Source organism: Amblyraja radiata, chromosome 22 (assembly GCF_010909765.2).
Source record: "Amblyraja radiata isolate CabotCenter1 chromosome 22, sAmbRad1.1.pri, whole genome shotgun sequence".
Lineage (NCBI taxonomy): Eukaryota > Metazoa > Chordata > Chondrichthyes > Rajiformes > Rajidae > Amblyraja > Amblyraja radiata.
Window position 1 is genome coordinate 39,386,032 of NC_045977.1, and position 18,935 is coordinate 39,404,966.

An 18,935-nucleotide genomic window follows, 5' to 3' on the forward strand; every position below is an offset into this window, starting at 1 on the left:
CTGAGGGGGACAAAGCTATCAATCAAACTATTTTATGCGACAGAGAGCACACAACTGAGGGAAGTCTCCTGAATATATATTTGAAGGTCGACTTAAGTAAGATCTAGCGAATCGGTGCCATAACAATAGGAGGGGTGGAAAAGAGAGAGTTTTCAGGAATTATTTAAAAGGTGAGTGATTGAATAGATAGAAAGATGCTGCATAGAAACAGGCCCTTCGGCCCACCGAGTCCATACTGACCATCGATCGACGCCTTCTCTGTTATCCCACTTTCTCATCCCCTTCCCGACACACCAGGGGCAATTTACAGAGTGACAATTAGCCCACAATCCCGCACCTCTTTGGGATGTGGGTGGAAACGGGAGGAAACCCACCTGGTCACAGGGAGGATGTGCAAACTTCACACACACGCAGACAGCACCCGAGGTCAGTATCGAACCCAGGTCTCTGGCGTCGTGAGGCAGCAGCTCTACCAGCACAGAAACAACCCCTTCAGTCCAACTCTTCCTCTGACCAAGATGCCCCATCTACACTAGTCCCATTTGCCTGCGTTTGGCCCATAACCCTCTAATAGACAATAGGTGCAGGAGTAGGCCATTCGGCCCTTCAAGCCAGGACCACCCAATTTGACTCATGTACCTGTCCAAATGTCTTTTAAATGGTGTTACAGTAAGTGCCTCAACTACCTCCTCTGGCAGCTCGTTCATTATACCCGCCACCCACTGAGTAAAATGTTTGCCCCTCTGGTTCCTATTAAAAATCTTTCCCCTTTTATACTAAACCTCTGCCCCTACCTTAGTTCTTGATTCCCCCTACCTTAGAAAAAAGCCTCTGTGCCTTCACCCTATCTATTCTCCTCCTGATTTTATACACCTCTATGAGATTACCCTTCAGCCAAAGGAATGGCCTGACCCACCTCCCCCTGCTGCTCAAGCCCTATAGTCCTGGCAACATCCTCGTCATTCTCCTTACCCTGAGAAAAAAATATTCTATGCATTCATTAATGTAAGATGATTCAATATTTCTTGTGTTGGGTAAAGACTTCCTGCTCACATGAAATATTGCAACATAATTGGAATGCTTATGCATGTGCTTTTATTCTGACTGTATGTTGCATCAGACGTATAATGAATCATTAGTGGTGGAGAGCTGGTGAAACAAGTTCAGGCTTATTCTGCTCTCTAACACTGGGCTTATATCACCTTTTACACACTAAACAATGAATGGAAATGCACAACAATTCAGGATGTAGAAATCAGTGAGAGGAGTACAGCTAAAGTTCAAACAGCTTATGTCACAGAACGAGTTAAGGTATCGATTGCAGAATTATCAGTAGCCGAGTTAAAAAAAGCCCAAAGTCCAGCACAGGACCGTTCTTTAGTTTAGTTTAGTTTAGTTTAGAGATAGAGCGCGGAAGCAGGCCCTTCCACACTGTGGTCCCCGCACATGAACACTATCCTACACACACTAGGGACAATTTACATTTAGAAAACATAGAAACATAGAAAATAGGTGCAGGAGGAGGCTATTCGGCTCTTCGAGCCAGCCCCGCCATTCATTGTGATCATGGCTGATCGTCCCCTATCAATAACCCATGCCTGCCTTCTCCCCATATCCCTTGACTCCACTAGCCCCTAGAGCACTATCTAACTCTCTCTTAAATCCATCCAGTGACTTGGCCACCACTGCCCTCTGTGGCAGGGAATTCCATAAATTCACAATTCTCTGGGTGAAAACGTTTTTTCTCACCTCAGTCTTAAATGACCTCCCCTTTATTCTAAGACTGTGGCCCCTGGTTCTGGACTCGCCCAACATTGGGAACAATTTTCCTGAATCTAGCTTGTCCTTTTATAATTTTATATCTTTCTATAAGATTCCCCCTCATCCTTTTTATACCAAGCTAAGTAACCTACAAACTTGTATGTCTTTGGAGTGTGGGAGGAAACTGAAGTTACCCAACCAGATGCAACTAAATTTAAAGTAGCTCTTTCTTCCCAATAACCCTTTCTGGCTTAAGTCCTCCCTTCACCACCTCCAGTTTAAATTCCATTTGGAATATTTTGGAGGGCCAAGAAAATAAGAAACAAGAAACCAAGAAGATCTCGGAGAAAATCTACGCAGGTCACGGGGAGAACGTACAAACTCCATACAGACAGCACCCGTAGTCAGGATCGAACCGGGGTCTCTGGCACTTTAAGGTAGTAACTCGACAGCTGCGCCACCGTGCCGCACAAGAGCTCTACATTTTGTTTTTCTTTTCCCGAGATCATATTCAATTTGCTTTGAAAGTCACGATTCTATGCTCTACCATCGTTCTAGGCAATGCATCGTAGAACATTATCATTCTCTAATTAAAAGAGATCATCTTCAGAGCCACCTTTTGCTAATTTGCTTTAAAAAATTGCAAATTCAATCGTAACTTTCAAAAGAGAATTGAAAAGCTTCAACCATCATATTTAAGATCAATTGTGCCGTTTGATCTCTGAGCAGAAGCAACAAAATATTCTCTTGGATTGAAATGAAATCCAGGCCAGTGGTCTAAAGCTTTATTCGGGCAAACGATCAGCTAATTACCAGTGATCTTTCCTCAGAACAAAACGTCAGGGTTAAACAAATTCACCAAAAAACTTCATAAATCTTCATAAGTTCTAAGAGCAGAATTAGACCATTTTGCCCCATCAAGTCTACTCTGCCATTCAATCATGGCTCATCTATCTTTCCCTCTCAACCCTATTCTCCTTTCTGAAGAAGGGTCTCGACCCGAAATGCCACACATTCCTTCTATCCAGAAATGCTGCCTGTCCCGCTGAGTTACTCCAGCATTTTGTGTCTTTCTTCAGTGTAAACCAGCATCTGCAGTTTCTTCCTACACTATTCTCCTGTCTTCTCCCCATAACCCCCGACACACTTACTTTGTAAATTTAAACATCCCAACAGCCGCAGGGAAGAAGCTGCTCCTGTACCTGCTGGTCCGGCAACGGAGAGACCTGTCGCGCCTCCCGGATGGTAGGAGGGTAAACAGTCCATGGTTGGGGTGAGAGCAGTCCTTGGCGATGCTGAGCGCCCTCCGTAGACAACGCTTGCTTTGGACAGACTCAATGGAGGGGAGCGAGGAACCGGTGATGCGTTGGGCAATTTTCACCACCCTCTGCAGTGCTTTCCGGTCGGAGACAGAGCAGTTGCCATACCATACTGTGATACAGTTGGTAAGGATGCTCCCGATGGTACAGCGGTAGAAGTTCACCAGAATCTGAGGAGACAGATGGACCTTCTTTAGTCTCCTCAGGAAGAAGAGACGCTGGTGAGCCTTCTTGACCAGTTCGCTCTGTGACCGCGTGGGTTTCTTCCAGGTGCTCAGGTTTCCTCCCACATGCCAAAGACTTGCTAGTTTGTAGATTCATTCGCCTTTGTTTAAAAAAATATTGTTCCTAAACGTGTAGGGAGTGGATGAGAAAGTGGGATAATGTAGAACTCGTGCAAATGGGTGATCGATGGTCGGCGTGGACTCAGTGGACTGATGTATCTCTGAAAATAAAACAGAATCAAAGAATAATAAGTCTGAAAGGAGGCAATTTGGCTTGTTCTTCTGACTCTTCAGAAGAGCGATCCTTTCAAGCATTGCCTCACACTCTTTTCTGGGGGAACCATTTCCTATGTTTATATGTTTTCTATGTATTCTATGTTTTCCAGTGGCTGCAGAAACTGCTGAGTATTCATTCACATTCCTTTCAAATCTTACTGCGTAATCTGAGTCCTTAATATTTCTGCCAGCGCATTTCAGATCACAATAAGCTGTATTTTAGTCACGACTCACTTGGGAACGTTCTTGCTTCTGGCACGGAAGGTAATGATTTAAATTCCCCCACCAGAGACTTGAGGACAAAGCTCCTGTCTGGCGCTCTACTGCATTAGCGAAGGAGTGCAGCTCTGTCAAGCTGCTGAATCTTGGATGAGGCATTAAACTAAGCACCCCTCTCTCTGCTCTTTCAAAGCGCAGATTTGAAGATGAGGAGTTGGCGTCCTGACTGATATTCCACAATCATTATAAGAAAATCCAAAACACTGTAGGTACTGGAAATGCTTTATTTATTTTAAAGATACAGCGTGGAATCCGGCCCTTCGGCCCAACGAGTCTGTACCGACCATCGATCACCCATTCACACCAGTTTTGGTTTAGTTTAGTTTAGTTTACTAAACGTGTACCGAGGTTTTTAGTTGCGTGTTAACTAATCAGCAGAAAGATGACTGATACATGATTACAATTAAGTCGTCACACTGTATAGATACAGGATAAAGGGAAGTCCAGTAAAGTCCGATTAAAGATAGTCTAAGGGTCTCCAATGGGGTGGATGGTAGGTAGTACTGCTCTCTAGTTGGAGTTATGGCTAGTTAGTTCTAAGTTATCCCACTTTTTTCAATAGGGGAAATTTGCAGGGGCCGATTAATCTACAAACCTGCACGTCTTTGAAATGTGGGAGGCAACTGGAGCACCCAGGGGAAACCCACACAGGAAAAAAATGTGCAAACTCCACGCAGATTGCACCCGAGGTCAGGATCGAACCCAGGTTTCTGGCGCTGTGATGCAGTAGCTCAACTAGGTGTGCCATTGTGCCACACTAGCTGGAGTTATGGCTAGTTCTAAGTTCTTGCTATTGAGGGAGTGCAGCATAGGTATTCTTGCTATTGAGTCAGTGCAGCGTAGGTTTACAAGGTTAATTCCCGGGATGGCGGGACTGTCATATGGTGTCCTTGTTGGTGACCTAAACTGGAACTGGCTGCTACCAGCATCAGATAATTTTAAAGCATTTTGTGATTCGTTTAATTTCTTTCAGATTGTTGACAGTCCCACTAGACCTAATCTGAAATGTCCGGAAACATCTTCTTTAATTGATCTTATCTTAACTAATGTTCCTCATAAATATTCTGCTGCTTCTGTTTTTGCCAATGACATCAGTGACCACTGTGTCATTGCAACAGTAAGAAATACAAACGTTCCTAAAACTAAACCGCGTGTCATCATAAAGCGGGACATGAAACATTTTGTGGAGCAAGCATTTTTTCATGACCTGTTTCTCTTTGGCTGGGAGAAAATTAATGTAATTCCTGATGTTGAAAATGCCTGAAAATTCTTTTATGATGGTTTTATTGAAATTGTTAACAAGCACGCTCCTTTTAGGAAGTATAGAATAAAGGGCAGGGATAAACATAGAAACATAGAAACATAGAAATTAGGTGCAGGAGTAGGCCATTCGGCCCTTCGAGCCTGCACCGCCATTCAATATGATCATGGCTGATCATCCAACTCAGTATCCCGTACCTTCCTTCTCTCCATACCCTCTGATCCCCTTAGCCACAAGGGCCACATCTAACTCCCTCTTAAATATAGCCAATGAACTGGCCTCGACTACCCTCTGTGGCAGGGAGTTCCAGAGATTCACCACTCTCTTTGTGAAAAAAGTTCTTCTCATCTCGGTTTTAAAGGATTTCCCCCTTATCCTTAAGCTGTGGCCCCTTGTCCTGGACTTCCCCAACATCGGGAGCAATCTTCCTGCATCTAGCCTGTCCAACCCCTTAAGAATTTTGTAAGTTTCTATAAGATCCCCTCTCAATCTCCTAAATTCTAGAGAGTATAAACCACATCTATCCAGTCTTTATTCATAAGACAGTCCTGACATCCCAGGAATCAGTCTGGTGAACCTTCTCTGCACTCCCTCTATGGCAATAATGTCCTTCCTCAGATTTGGAGACCAAAACTGTACGCAATACTCCAGGTGTGGTCTCACCAAGACCCTGTACAACTGCAGTAGAACCTCCCTGCTCCTATACTCAAATCCTTTTGCTATGAAAGCTAACATACCATTCGCTTTCTTCACTGCCTGCTGCACCTGCATGCCCACTTTCAATGACTGGTGTACCATGACACCCAGGTCTCGCTGCATCTCCCCTTTTCCTAATGCATGGTTCACGTCAGAGTTATCCATTTTACTCCATGAGCGCAATGTGGCATGGTCTAAAGCCAGGAGTACTGGTCTTGGATCAGACTGGTTGCTCTTTAGGCAGCTGCGAAATGCAAGCACAGTTGCAATTAGAAATGCCAAAGCTGATAATTTCCTTACTGAAACTTCAAATAACCTAAACAATCCGTTGAAATTCTGGAAAACCATTAAATCAATAACTGGAAATAAAAATGTTATTGAGCTACCTCCATGCATTGTCAAAGACTCTACCCAAATTTATGAAAAGGCTGACATGCTTGGTTGTTTTAATGAGCATTTCATTGCCTCTGGTTCACTTTTCAACTCTCAAAACACAGCTCAAGGCTCCTCTGCTTCCTCTGCTTGCTCTGATAGTAGTTGTTTTTTTGAGGGACAAGCCTTTACTTTTGATGCTGTTACACTTTCAGAGGTGCATAAGGCCCTGAGATGTTTAGACACAAAAAAATCGGCAGGTCCAGACAACCTTGAGCCTTACTTCCTAAAGTTAGCCGCTGATTTTATTGCATTGCCTCTGACTTATCTTTTTAATCTATCCCTGGAGACAAACGAAATTCCCCTTATTTGGAAATCTGCGTGTTCTCCCACTGTTAAAAGGGGGGGACCCCACTGTGCTAAACAACTATAGGCCCATCTCCAAACTGTCTGTCTGTTTTAATTAAGGTGCTGGAATCCATTGTAAACCATTGTAAACCAACAACTGAAGGACTTTTTTATCAACTAACAGTATTTTATCTGAATTTCAATCTGGTTTTAGGAAAAAATATAGTACGTCAACAGCTGCTTTAAAGGTAGTAAATGATTTTATTGAATTTTTAGACAATAAGCAACACTGTGCAGCCCTTTTCGTTGACCTATCAAAGGCTTTCGATACTGTGGATCATGCCTTATTGTTACAAAGATTATGCAGCATCGGTTTGTCTGATCAAGCTGTCTGTTGGTTTAAAAACTATCTATCAGGCAGATCCCAGTGTGTGCGAGCAGAAGGTATTACTTCTAGCTCTCTTAATGTATCCAAGGGTGTGCCACAGGGATCGGTTCTAGGACCTTTATTATTTACTATTTATATTAATAGTCTAGATCATAAAGCTCCGAACGCAAATTTTCACTTTTATGCTGACGACACAGTGATATATTGCTCTGCGTCTACCCCAAATCAGGCTCTCTGTCAGCTCCAAACTGCTTTTAACACTGTGCAACGTAACCTGTGTGATTTAAAACTTGTTTTAAATGCTGACAAGACAAAGCTCATGCTGTTCACTAAAGCTAAATCAAAGCCCTCGGACCTCCCTCCTATCTCCACTTTGCATGGCTCTGTGATTGAATCTGTGTCTCAATATAAATATCTGGGAATTATAATTGACGATTCTCTCTCTTTTAAACCTCATATCCAGCAACTTATGAAAAAACTAAAGATAAAATTAGGTTTTTACTTTAGAAACAAATCTTGTTTTTCTTTTGAAGCCAAAAAAAGACTTGTTGCTGCAACGTTTATGTCTGTGTTGGACTATGGTGATGTTTTATATATGAATGCATCTTCAAAATGCCTACAGTCTTTGGACACGGTCTATCACGGAGCACTGAGATTTGTTACTAATTTTAAAACCCTCACGCACCACTGCACTTTGTATGCTCAAGTTGGGTGGTTTGCCCTGTCCACCCGCAGACTCCATCATTGGCATATCCTTATTTATAAGACTATCCTCGGTGTTCTTCCTTCATACCTGCAGAAATATGTAATTCGAAAAAGCACAGGAACTTATCAGCTCCGCTCTGAGGACTTGTTCTTACTAACTGTACCTAAAGTCCGTACTGAACTGGGGAAAAGGGCATTTAGTTATGCTGCTCCCTTCGCATGGAACCAGCTGCAGAATGAACTGAAACTTAAGGAGCTGGTTTCTATAAACAGATTTAAATCCCTTCTTAATGATGTTGAAGCGGGCTCTTCTGTCTGTACATGCTTTGTTTGATGATGTTCTGACTGTGACTCTATTTATATGTTCTCTGTTGTTTTTTTTAAATTATTGTCTGTAACTGTGGAACTGTGCTGCTGCCTGTCTTGGCCAGGACTCTCTTGTAAAAGGGATTTTTAATCTCAATGAGACTTATCCTGGTTAAATAAAGGTTAAATAAAAAAAAATAAAAAAAAATATGCTGAGAGAATGGAGCGGCTGGGCTTGTACACTCTGGTGTTTAGAAGGATGAGAGGATATCTTATTGAAACATATAAGATTGTTAAGGGTTTGGACACGCTAGAGGCAGGAAACATGTTCCCGATGTTGGGGGAGTCCAGAACCAGGGGCCACAGATTAAGAATAAGGAGTAAGCCATTTTGAACGGAGACGAGGAAACACTTTTTCTCACAGAGAGTTGTGAGTCTGTGTAATTCTCTGCCTCAGAGGGCGGTGGAAGCTGGTTCTCTGGATACTTTCAAGCGAGAGCTAGATTGGGCTCTTAAAGATAGCAGAGTCAGGGGATATGGGGCGAAGGCAGGAAAGGGGTACTGATTGGGGATGATCAGCCATGATCACATTGAATGGCGGTGCTGGCTCGAAGGGCCGAATGGACTACTCCTGTACTTATTGGAGTAGGCCTACTCCTGTACCTGACATCGGGAAGTGGCGGCGCTGGGAACGGCTGCGGCTCGCCTGCAGTCCGTTTGTCTTTTACTTTTTTGTCTGGCGCTCTACTGCATTACACTTTTTTGTGTTGTTTTTTTCGTTTTGTCTAGTTACGTTTTTGGTTTTTAGGTCGTGTTTATGTGGGGGGGCTTGCTGTCTCTCCCTTCGGGGGAATACGACCTTTTTGTCGTATCCCCCTTCTCTGCCTCCGTCTACGCTGAGGCCTAATGGCGGAGCTGGCGACCTCGGGACTCTGGAGGCAGCTGACAGGACTCGCCCTGAGCTCCCGTGAGGGTGGCCCAGCCCGGGGCTGGAACTGCGCTCTCGTGAGAGCGGCCTGGCGAGGGGCTGAGAGACTTTCCCGTGAGGGGCTGTGGCCCGTCGGAGTGGCCCAGCCCGAGGGAGAACGGCACTCCCGTCGGAGTGGCCCAGCCCGAGGGTGGAACGGCACTCCCGTCGGAGTGGCCCAGCCCAAGGGAGAACGGCACTCCCGTCGGAGTGGCCCAGCCCGAGGGAGAACTGCACTCCCGTCGGAGTGGCCCAGCCCGAGGGAGAACGGTACTCCCGTCGGAGTGGCCCAGCCCGAGGGAGAACGGTACTCACGTGAGGGCGATCCGGCTCGGGGCTGGAACGGTGCTCCGGTGGCTGGGACGGCATTCTGGCGGCGGTGACCTGAGTCCTGGGTTGAGCCGCGGGCCAGCGGCTGCGTGTGCTGGACTGGAGGGCGGCAGCTTCGACCACCCCCGGGCCGCGGTGTTTGAACCAGCCCGTCTGCGGGGTTCGGTGAGCCGCGGGACTGTTGTGCCATCGCCCGGTGGGGAATCGCCTCAGCGCAGAGGGAGAAGAGGAGGGAAGAGACAGTAACCCTAAGATTTTTGCCTCCACCACAGTGAGGAGGTGCTTGGAGGATACACTGTGGTGGTGTTAATTTGTGTTTATTGTTGTTTATTATTGTATGATTGTATGTATGACTGCAGGCACGAAATTTCGTTCAGACCGTAAGGTCTGAATTACAATAAAGGTATTCAATTCAATTCAATTGTCTATTGTCTGTCTTGAACTCAAGCATGACTTGATGAGTACTTTGAACTATTCCATTTTACAAACAAAACTAGATTTTCTGGCAAGGACACAAAGTGCTGGAGTAACGGGCCTGTCCCACTTGGCGATTTTTAGGCAACTGCCGGCGACATAGTTGTAGCAGGTTGCCGAAAAACCGGCGACAACCTACATCAGGAGAAGTCAAGCTACGCTCAATGGTGTCAAATCCACTGGTGAAAATTTACCGGCGGCCGGAAAGACACTACGATTTTTTGCGCGACTGAGGAGACTGCTCCTGGCGACCACCGGCGACCATGTGGCGACAAACTAGTCACCTGTAGTTGCCTAAAAAATCGCCTAAGTGGGACAGTCCCATAGCTCAGCGGGTCAGGCAACATCTCTGCAGAACATGGATAGGTGACGATTCAGATCAGGACCACTCTACAGACTTCAGTCCCAACCCGAAATGTTACCTACCCACATTCTGCAGACATGCTGCCTGACTTGTTGAGTTACTCCAGCACTTTGTGTCTTTGTATGTAAACCAGCATCTGCAGTTTATCAACAGGGATTTTCCAGTGATCGCATGTGCCACTTGACTTGACTGTATTTACAACATAATCAAGTTGACTACACACGCAATTTATTTATTTGGTTACCATGTACCCTGCGGCATGCAAAAATGTAAGAGAGGCACGATACAAATCTGTCTTCCTTGCAAATAAGTTTTGTTTCTGCATCTTTTGCCAAACACTTTAAGTTTGTTTCCGATGTTTATGGGCCTTTCTACCGCTGGTTCTACCCACACCATCCTGGCCACACACTCATCTCCCTGCTACCTTCAGGTAGAAGGTACAGGAGCCTGAAGACTGCAACAACCAGGTTCAGGAATAGCTCTTCCCCACAGCCATCAGGCTATTAAACCTGGCTCGGACAAAACTCCGCCATTTCCGCCACCTCCAACGTGACCCCACCACTCGCCACATCTTCCCATCTCCCCCCATGTCTGCCTTCCGCAAAGACCGCTCCCTCCGCAACTCCCTCGTCAATTCTTCCCTTCCCTCCCGCACCACCCCCTCCCCGGGCACTTTCCGTTGCAACCGCAAGAAATGCAACACCTGTCCCTTCACCTCCCTCCTCGACTCCATTCAAGGTCCCAAGCAGTCGTTCCAGGTGCGACAAAGGTTCACCTGTATCTCCTCCAACCTCATCTACTGCATCCGCTGCTCTAGATGTCAGCTGATTTACATCGGTGAGACCAAGCGTAGGTTGGGCGATCGTTTCGCCGAACACCTCCGCTCAGTCCGCAATAACCTACCTGACCTCCCGGTGGCTCAGCACTTCAACTCCCCCTCCCATTCCCAATCCGACCTCTCTGTCCTGGGTCTCCTCCATTGCCAGAGTGAGCAACAGCGGAAATTGGAGGAACAGCACCTCATATTAACATTAACATTGAATTCTCCCAATTTGGCTAGCCCGTGCTGTCTCCTCCCCTTCCTTAACCCTCTAGCTGTCTCCTCCCACCCTCCCATCCGCCCGCCCTCGGGCTCCTCCTCCTCCTCCTCCTCCCCTTTTCCTTCTTTCTTTCCCCACCCCCCATCAGTCTGAAGAAGGGTTTCGGCCCGAAACGTCGCCTATTTCCTTCGCTCCATAGATGCTGCTGCACCCGCTGAGTTTCCCCAGCAATTTTGTGTACCTTCTGATTATTAATAACCACTTTCTGTTATTTGCACTTTACAAGTTTATTTATTCATGTGTGTATATATTTATATCATGGTATATGGACACATTTATCTGTTTTGTAGTAAATGCCTACTATTTTCTGTGTGCTTAAGCAAAGCAAGAATTTTGTTGTCCTATACAGGGACACATGACAATAAACTCACTTGAACTTGAACTTGGCAATAATTCCTTCTCATTTGCTTTATCAAAACCGATGAAGATTCTGAAAGCCACAAAGACATATTTATGTATTCTTCTGTAATCATAACTGCAGTTTTTCAATGTGATGTTCTCTGTGTCGAGACTATTCCCCCCCAAAAAATTCTGTGCCCTTTCCAAGATGCTGACTGAAGTGCAGTGCCCAGAACTGAACACAATAGCTCAATGGATGGCTGGAACAATGTTATAACGGTTTAACAGAAGTTTCTGGCTAATATATTCTGTCGCTATGAACCACCAGAATTCTCAACTTGTTCTGACACCATTTACTTCTTTCATTTCAATTTCCAGTGCATTAAATGTTATATGTTTGTCCATTTTGATAATATATTTCTGAAGAAGGGTCCAGACCTGAAACGTCACCTTTCCATGCTCTCCACAGACGCTGAGTTGTTTAGTTAAGTTGATTGTCACGTGTACCAAGGTAAATGAAAAATGTGCTGACCAGTCAGTGGAAAGACGATACATGGTTACAATCGAGCCGTCTAAGGTATACAGATACGTGATGAAGGGAATAATGTTTATTGCAAGATAAAGCCCAGTAAAGTCTGATTAAAGATAGTCTGAGTGTCTTCAATGAGGTAGATAGTAGCTCTGGCAGGATAATAGACAATAGGTGCAGGAGTAGGCCATTCGGCCCTTCCAGTCAGCACCGCCATCCAATGTGATCATGGCTGATCATCCCCAATCAGCCTTCTCCCCATATCCCCTGACTCTGCTATCTTTAAGAGCCCTATCTAGCTCTCCCTTGAAAGTATCCAGAGAACCGGCCTCCACTGAGGCAGAGAATTCCACAGACTCACAACTCTTTGTGTGAAAATGTTTCAATTGCCTATTAACAGCTACTCCAGAACCTTGTGAATTTTTTTTTGTAAACCAGCATCTGCAGTTCTTTGTGTCTTTTTTTTTGTTTTTGTCTTGTTTATTTTATTAGAAGTTAATACAGTACAAAACAGTACAGTGGAACCTAATTTTAGGTGCCAACTATGTCATACCGTAATCCATTCTATGTACAACCTCTACTTTTATGTTTTGAGAAGGGAAGTAAGACAAGAAAAAGAAAACAATAGAAAGGGGAAAAAGAGGGAAAATAGATGGTAGAGAATAGAAAAACGTGAAGTGTGTATATATAAAAAAAAGAAAAAGTGGAAAGTAGAAATAGAAAGAGAGAAGGCCCCTTAAAAGAGAAATTTTCAAATCTTTATTGGGAGATGTAGATCTATCCGCGGCATGAACTGAAATCAGCAATCTTTACAGTACCGCTGCATCACATGATTCCAAAAAGTCGATGAAAGGAGACCAACTCCTTAAGAATTGGTCATATTTATCTATTAGTCGGAGTCTCATTTCTTCAAGGTGTGCTATGTCCATCATATTCCTAATCCACATTTTAACAGTTGGTATGGTTGTATTTTTCCAAAATTTAAGTATCAATTTCTTTCCAATTATTAACCCATAATTAAAAAAAACGTTTTGGTCTTTATTTAAATTGATATCTTCTACTATTATTCCAAATATAATCCATTCCGTTTTAGGTTCTATTGTGGACTTGAAAAGCTTTGTAAATATATCAAATATATCACTCCAAAATGTATTCAACTTTGTACATCCTACAAATGAATGTGTCATATTAGCGTTTTGAAACAAACATTTATCGCATCTGGGAGATTTCTGTGTCTCCTTTTGACATCAAGTTTGCTGTTTATGTCCTCGATGCCACAGGCTACATTTTGAAAATTCGCTCAGCACATTTTGTCACTCAGCATGTTGAACTTTCAGCAAGATAAAGCCCAGTAAAGTAAACCTATTATTTATCAACTTGTCAAATGCCATTTGAAGAATTAAATGAACCAATTAACCTAATTTGTCTCTCCTGAATGGCACAACGCCTTTGTTAATCAAACAAATTTTACCTACAAAATTCCGTGTTGCTTCTTATTTACTAATCTCCTTTTCTGAATGGCAATTGGCTTTGGCCTGGATATTTGATACAAATATTTACCCAGAATAGTTGCTAAGTTTTGGAGGCAATTGTTAAAAGTTTATCTCCCTCTGCCCTACTTTTAATATTTTTTCACACTAAAGGTGGTGGGTTGGTGGAACAAGCTGCCAGAGGAGGTAGTTGATGCAGGGTCTGTCCCAAAGCGTTTAAGAAGCAATTGGTCAGGTACATGGATAGGACAGGTTTGGAGGGATATGGACCAAGCGCAGGCAGGTGGGACTAGTGTAGCTGGGACATGTTGGTGGGTGTGGGCAAGTTGGGCTGAAGGGCCTGTTTGCACGCTGTATCACCCTATTAGCAAATCTTCAGCCCTTCAGTTCTCAATCATTTGAGGAGAATTGAATAGGAAAGACCAGAGCCTCAAAGTTGTGCACCCTCATTTACCTCAGTGATAATGTACCTAGTGCTTTGAATTCTGCACAGAACACAAAGTGCTGGAGTAACTCAACAGGTCAGGCGGCATACCATTACCTTTTGTCTTGAACTGGTATTGTTAATAATATCCGCTTATTATTGTCACGTGCAGCGGAAAAGGTTTTTAGTGTTCTGCCCAGATAAATGGCACGATAGCTGGGTGTTGCAAGAGCAAGGAAACTGTACATAGCGTGACAGTGAGAGGGAGAGTGCAGATACAATTAAAGCAAAGGTCGCAATGCTTATCTTGTTTGCTAATCCCTCTCTACCTCTGTAATCATATCCAACCTCACGCATTCCATGACAACAGTCAACTCAACGGTTCAATATTATTTTATTGTCACGTGTTCCTAAGTACAGTGGAATGATTTTCTTGTATTCAGTTCAGTTCATACTGTACATTCAGCACAATCACACTAAGCAGTACCGGTCAGTTTTTTCAAAGCACAGATTTGAAGGTGTTAGTGTAAGATAGTCGACCACACCGTCAGTACACTGGAGTCTCCATGTTTCAGATTCCATCTTGTATCCTTCAAGTCCAAAGTATTTGCATAATGTTGGTGTAACCTTGAAGAGGTTAAAGAGTCTTTAAGGCCCGTTGTCCTGGCAGCGGCACTGGGTCAGCGTTACAGGGCCTGGTGATGTTGTCGGTGTCCTCCACCGCTCCATGCCCGCTGCAGGCCGCGTCCAGTCCGCTCGCTCAGCCACTTGAAGCGGGGCCCGGTCTAATGGAGCTCCAGGCTGCTGCAGGGCCTCCAGCGGCCTACATCGCTGACTCGACCCACTCCGTCGCCTCCTCAACATTGGCCGTGAACACGCTATCCTTCGTCTCCGACCTCCATTGCTCAGCCTCCGTGCCCCGGGGCTCCTAACGCAGCCTTCCTAGAGCACCCCGAACCCCCAGCATCGTTCCTCTCCTACACCCACCTACGCCACAGACAATACAAACTGGACAAATCGAAGGCAGGCAAAAATGCTGGAGAAACTCAGCGGGTGAGGCAGCATCTATGGAGAGAAGGAAATAGGTGACGCTTTGGGTCGAGACCCTTCTTCAGACTGATGTGGGGTGGGGGGGGTGTCCCAATGGCGATGCCCCTGCCCCCGACATCAATCTGAAGAAGGGTCTCGACCCAAAACGTTGCCAATTCCTCTCCATAAATGCTGTCTCACCCGCTGAGTTTCTCCAGCATTTTTGTCTACCAGGTATCTTTCCCTTTCTTGTTTGTAGTCACGCAATCATGATGCAATCACTGCGCATCACCCATGTGTAGCAATGTGGAGGAGGTGGTGATGAAATCCGCAGCTTCAGTTAATTCTCTGCCTCGGGGGCCGGGTGTAAATTATTTGAGTCAAAAGCTTGCGTACAGGTGAATTAGGTAATCGCAGGTTGTTTGCCATTTGAAGACACTTCTCCACAATTTCCAACTCCATTTCAGTGTCCCAAGGGAATGTTGGAAGTGAATGGGGAGGGGGGAAGGCAGGTCAGAACCTCGAACACAGAACAGGTACAACGCATAATATGCCTGTACCAATACCATTGTTTTCACTTTGCTCTGGTATTTTATTTAATTCACATGTTTAATCGATAATGTTTAATTATTAATGTTTATTGTTTTATGTGTCATTCCCAACTGATACTGTATGTCATGTTGTCACTTGCGGGCAGAGCACCAAGGCAAATTCCTTGTATGTGAATACTTGGCCAATACACTTATTCATACATAAACGAGAGGAATAGATCCAGTAGACAATAGACAATAGACAATAGGTGGAGGAGTAGGCCATTCGGCCCTTTGAGCCAGCACCGCCATTCAATGTGATCATGGATGATCATCCACAATCAATACCCCGTTCCTGCCTTCTCCCCATATCCCCTGACTCCGCCATCGTTAAGAGCCCTATCTAGCTCTCTCTTGAAAGTATCCAGAGAACCGGCCTCCACCGCCCTCTGAGCCAGAGAATTCCACAGACTCACAACTCTCTGTGAGAAAAAGTGTTTCCTCGTCTCCGTTCTAAATGGCTTACTCCTTATTCTTAAATTATGGCCCCTGGTTCTGGACTCCCCCAACATCGGGAACATGTTTCCTGCCTCTAGCGTGTCCAAACCCTTAACAACCTTATATGTTTCAATAAGATCCCCTCTCATGCTTCTAAACTCCAGAGTGTACAAGCCCAGCCACTCCATTCTCTCAGCATATGACAGTCCCGCCATGCCGGGAATTAACCTTGTAAACCTACGCTGCACTCCCTCAATAGCAAGAATGTCCTACCTCAAATTATGGGACCAAAACTGCACACAATACTCCAGGTGTGGTCTCACTAGGGCCCTGCACAACTGCAGAAGGACCTCTTTGCTCCTATACTCGACTCCTCTTGTTATAAAGGCCAACATGCCATTCGCTTTCTTCACTGCTTGCTGTACCTGCATGCTTACTTTCATAAACTGATGAACAAGGAACCCCAGATCCCGTTGTACTTCCCCTTTTCCCAACTTGACGCCATTTAGATAGTAATCTGCCTTCCTGTTTTAGATACCAAAGTGGATAACCTCACATTTATCCACATTAAACTTCATCCGCCATGCATCTGCCCACTCAACCAACCTGTCCAAGTCACCCTGCATTCTCATGGCATCCTCATCACAGTTCACACTGCCACCCAGCTTTGTGTCATCTGCAAATTTGCTAATGTTGCTTTGAATCCCTTCATCCAAATCATTGATGTATATTGTAAATAGCTGCAGTCCCAGCACCGAGCCTTGCGGTACCCCACTAGTCACTGCCTGCTATTCTGAAAAGGACCTTTCTCCCTACTCTTAATCCCTACTCTTTGTTTCCTGTCTGCCAACCAATTTTTTATCCATGTCAGCATTCTACCCCCAATACCACGTGCCCTAATTTTGCCCACTAATCTCCTATGTGGGACCTTATCAAATGCTTTCTGAAAGTCCAGGTACACTACATCCACTGGCTCTCCCTTGTCCATTTTCGTAGTTACATCCTCAAAAAATTCCAGAAGATTAGTCAAGAATAATTTCCCCTTCGTAAATCCATGCTGACTCGGACCGATCCTGTTACTGTTATCCAAATGTGCTGCTATTTCATCTTTAATCTCCCTTAAACGTTGGTCAGCTCACTTTAAAGCAATGCGCTTTAATCTTTGAAATTTCCACTCTGGGAAAAAGAGGCAAAGATGGTGGTGGGGGCATTTAAGAAACTGTTAAATCAGCACATGGACATGCAGGGAATGGAGGGAAATGGATTGTGTGCAGGCCTGAGGAGATTAGTTTAATTTAGTATCATGCTCAGCACAGACATTGCGGACCGAATGGCCTGTTCCTGTGTTGTCCTGATCTATGTGTTTAAGAAGGAACTGCAGATGCTGGAAAATCGAAGGTACACAAAAATGCTGGAGAAACTCAGAGGGTGCAGCAGCATCTATGGAGCGAAGGAAATAGGCAACGTTTCGGGACGAAACCCTGCACCCGCTGAGTTTCTCCAGCATTTTTGTGTACCTTGTCCTGATCTATGTTCTATTATCAAGTTGATAACAATGGTATTGGTATAGGTGCATTATGGTGGCGTCTAAGAGACTTTTGCATCTGCACAAGTGGGAAATGGAGGGATACAGACCATGTGCTGAGATGTAAGAGTTGTCCTTCGATGTTCTATGTTTATTGTGCATGGAATCATGAGAGGAATAGATCGGGTAGATGCACATATTCTCTTGCCCAGAGTAGGTGAATCCAGGACAAGAGGAAATAGATTTAAGGTGAAGGGAAAAGTTTTGATAGTAATCTGAGGGGTAGCATTTTCACACTAATGATAGTGGGTGTATGGAACGAGCTGCCAGAGGAGGTAGTTGAGACTGGGACTTTTGTAATGTTTAAGAAACAGTTAGACAGGTTTGGAGGAATATGGACCAAACGCGGGCATGTGGGACTAGTGCAGCAGGGACATGTTGGCCACTATGGGCAAGTTGGGCCAAAGGGCTTGTTTCCACACTGTTTGACTCCATCATTGTGACTCTATGCTCACTCCTTATAAGTAATAGCATTTAATCCAGGCAGCTATAAACAACAGAAGGGTCTGAAGAAAGGTTCCAACCCAAAATGTCACCTGTTCCTTTTCTCCACAGATGATGCCCGACCCACTGAGTTGCTCCAGCACTTTGTGCCTATATTATCAATGAATAACACCTGCTGTTCCTATTGTATTTCCTTTTTATAGTTTGATGAAATAAAGTTTAAAATAACGAGATGATCTATTCTCTGGAAAACCCAGTGGGTTGAGTTGTCATGACCTATGTAATGAGGGTAGACACAAAAATGCTGGAGTAACTCAGCGGGACCGGCAGCATCTCTGGACTGAGGGAATGGGTGATGTTTCGAGTCACTCTGGAGAGCAGGATGAGTCCCTATTCCTTGGGGCACAGGGGGATGAAGGGTGATCTTGTAGAGGTGTACAAAATCATGAGAGGAATACATCAGGTAGATGCACAGAGTCTCTTGCCCAGAATAGGGGAATCTAGGACCAGAGGACATAGGTTCAAGGTGAAGCGGAAAAGATTTGATAGGAATCTGAGGGGTAACTTTTTCACACAAAGGGTGATGGGTGTATGGAACAAGCTGCCAGAGGAGGTAGTTGAGACTGGGACTATTGCAATGTTTAAAAAACAGTTAGACAGGTTTGGAGGAATATGGACCAAGCGCAGGCAGGTGGGACTAGTGTAGCTGGGACATGTTGGCCGGTGTGGGCAAGTTGGGCCGAAGGGCCTGTTTCCACACTGTATCACTCTATGACTGTGAATGGGTGACATTTCGGGTCGGGACCCTTCTGCAGACATGACCTAAGTGACGAGGGTCTCCTCTGTAGGTTCCTCTGCACAAAAACACTGACTCCAGTCTGAAGAAGGGTCTCGACC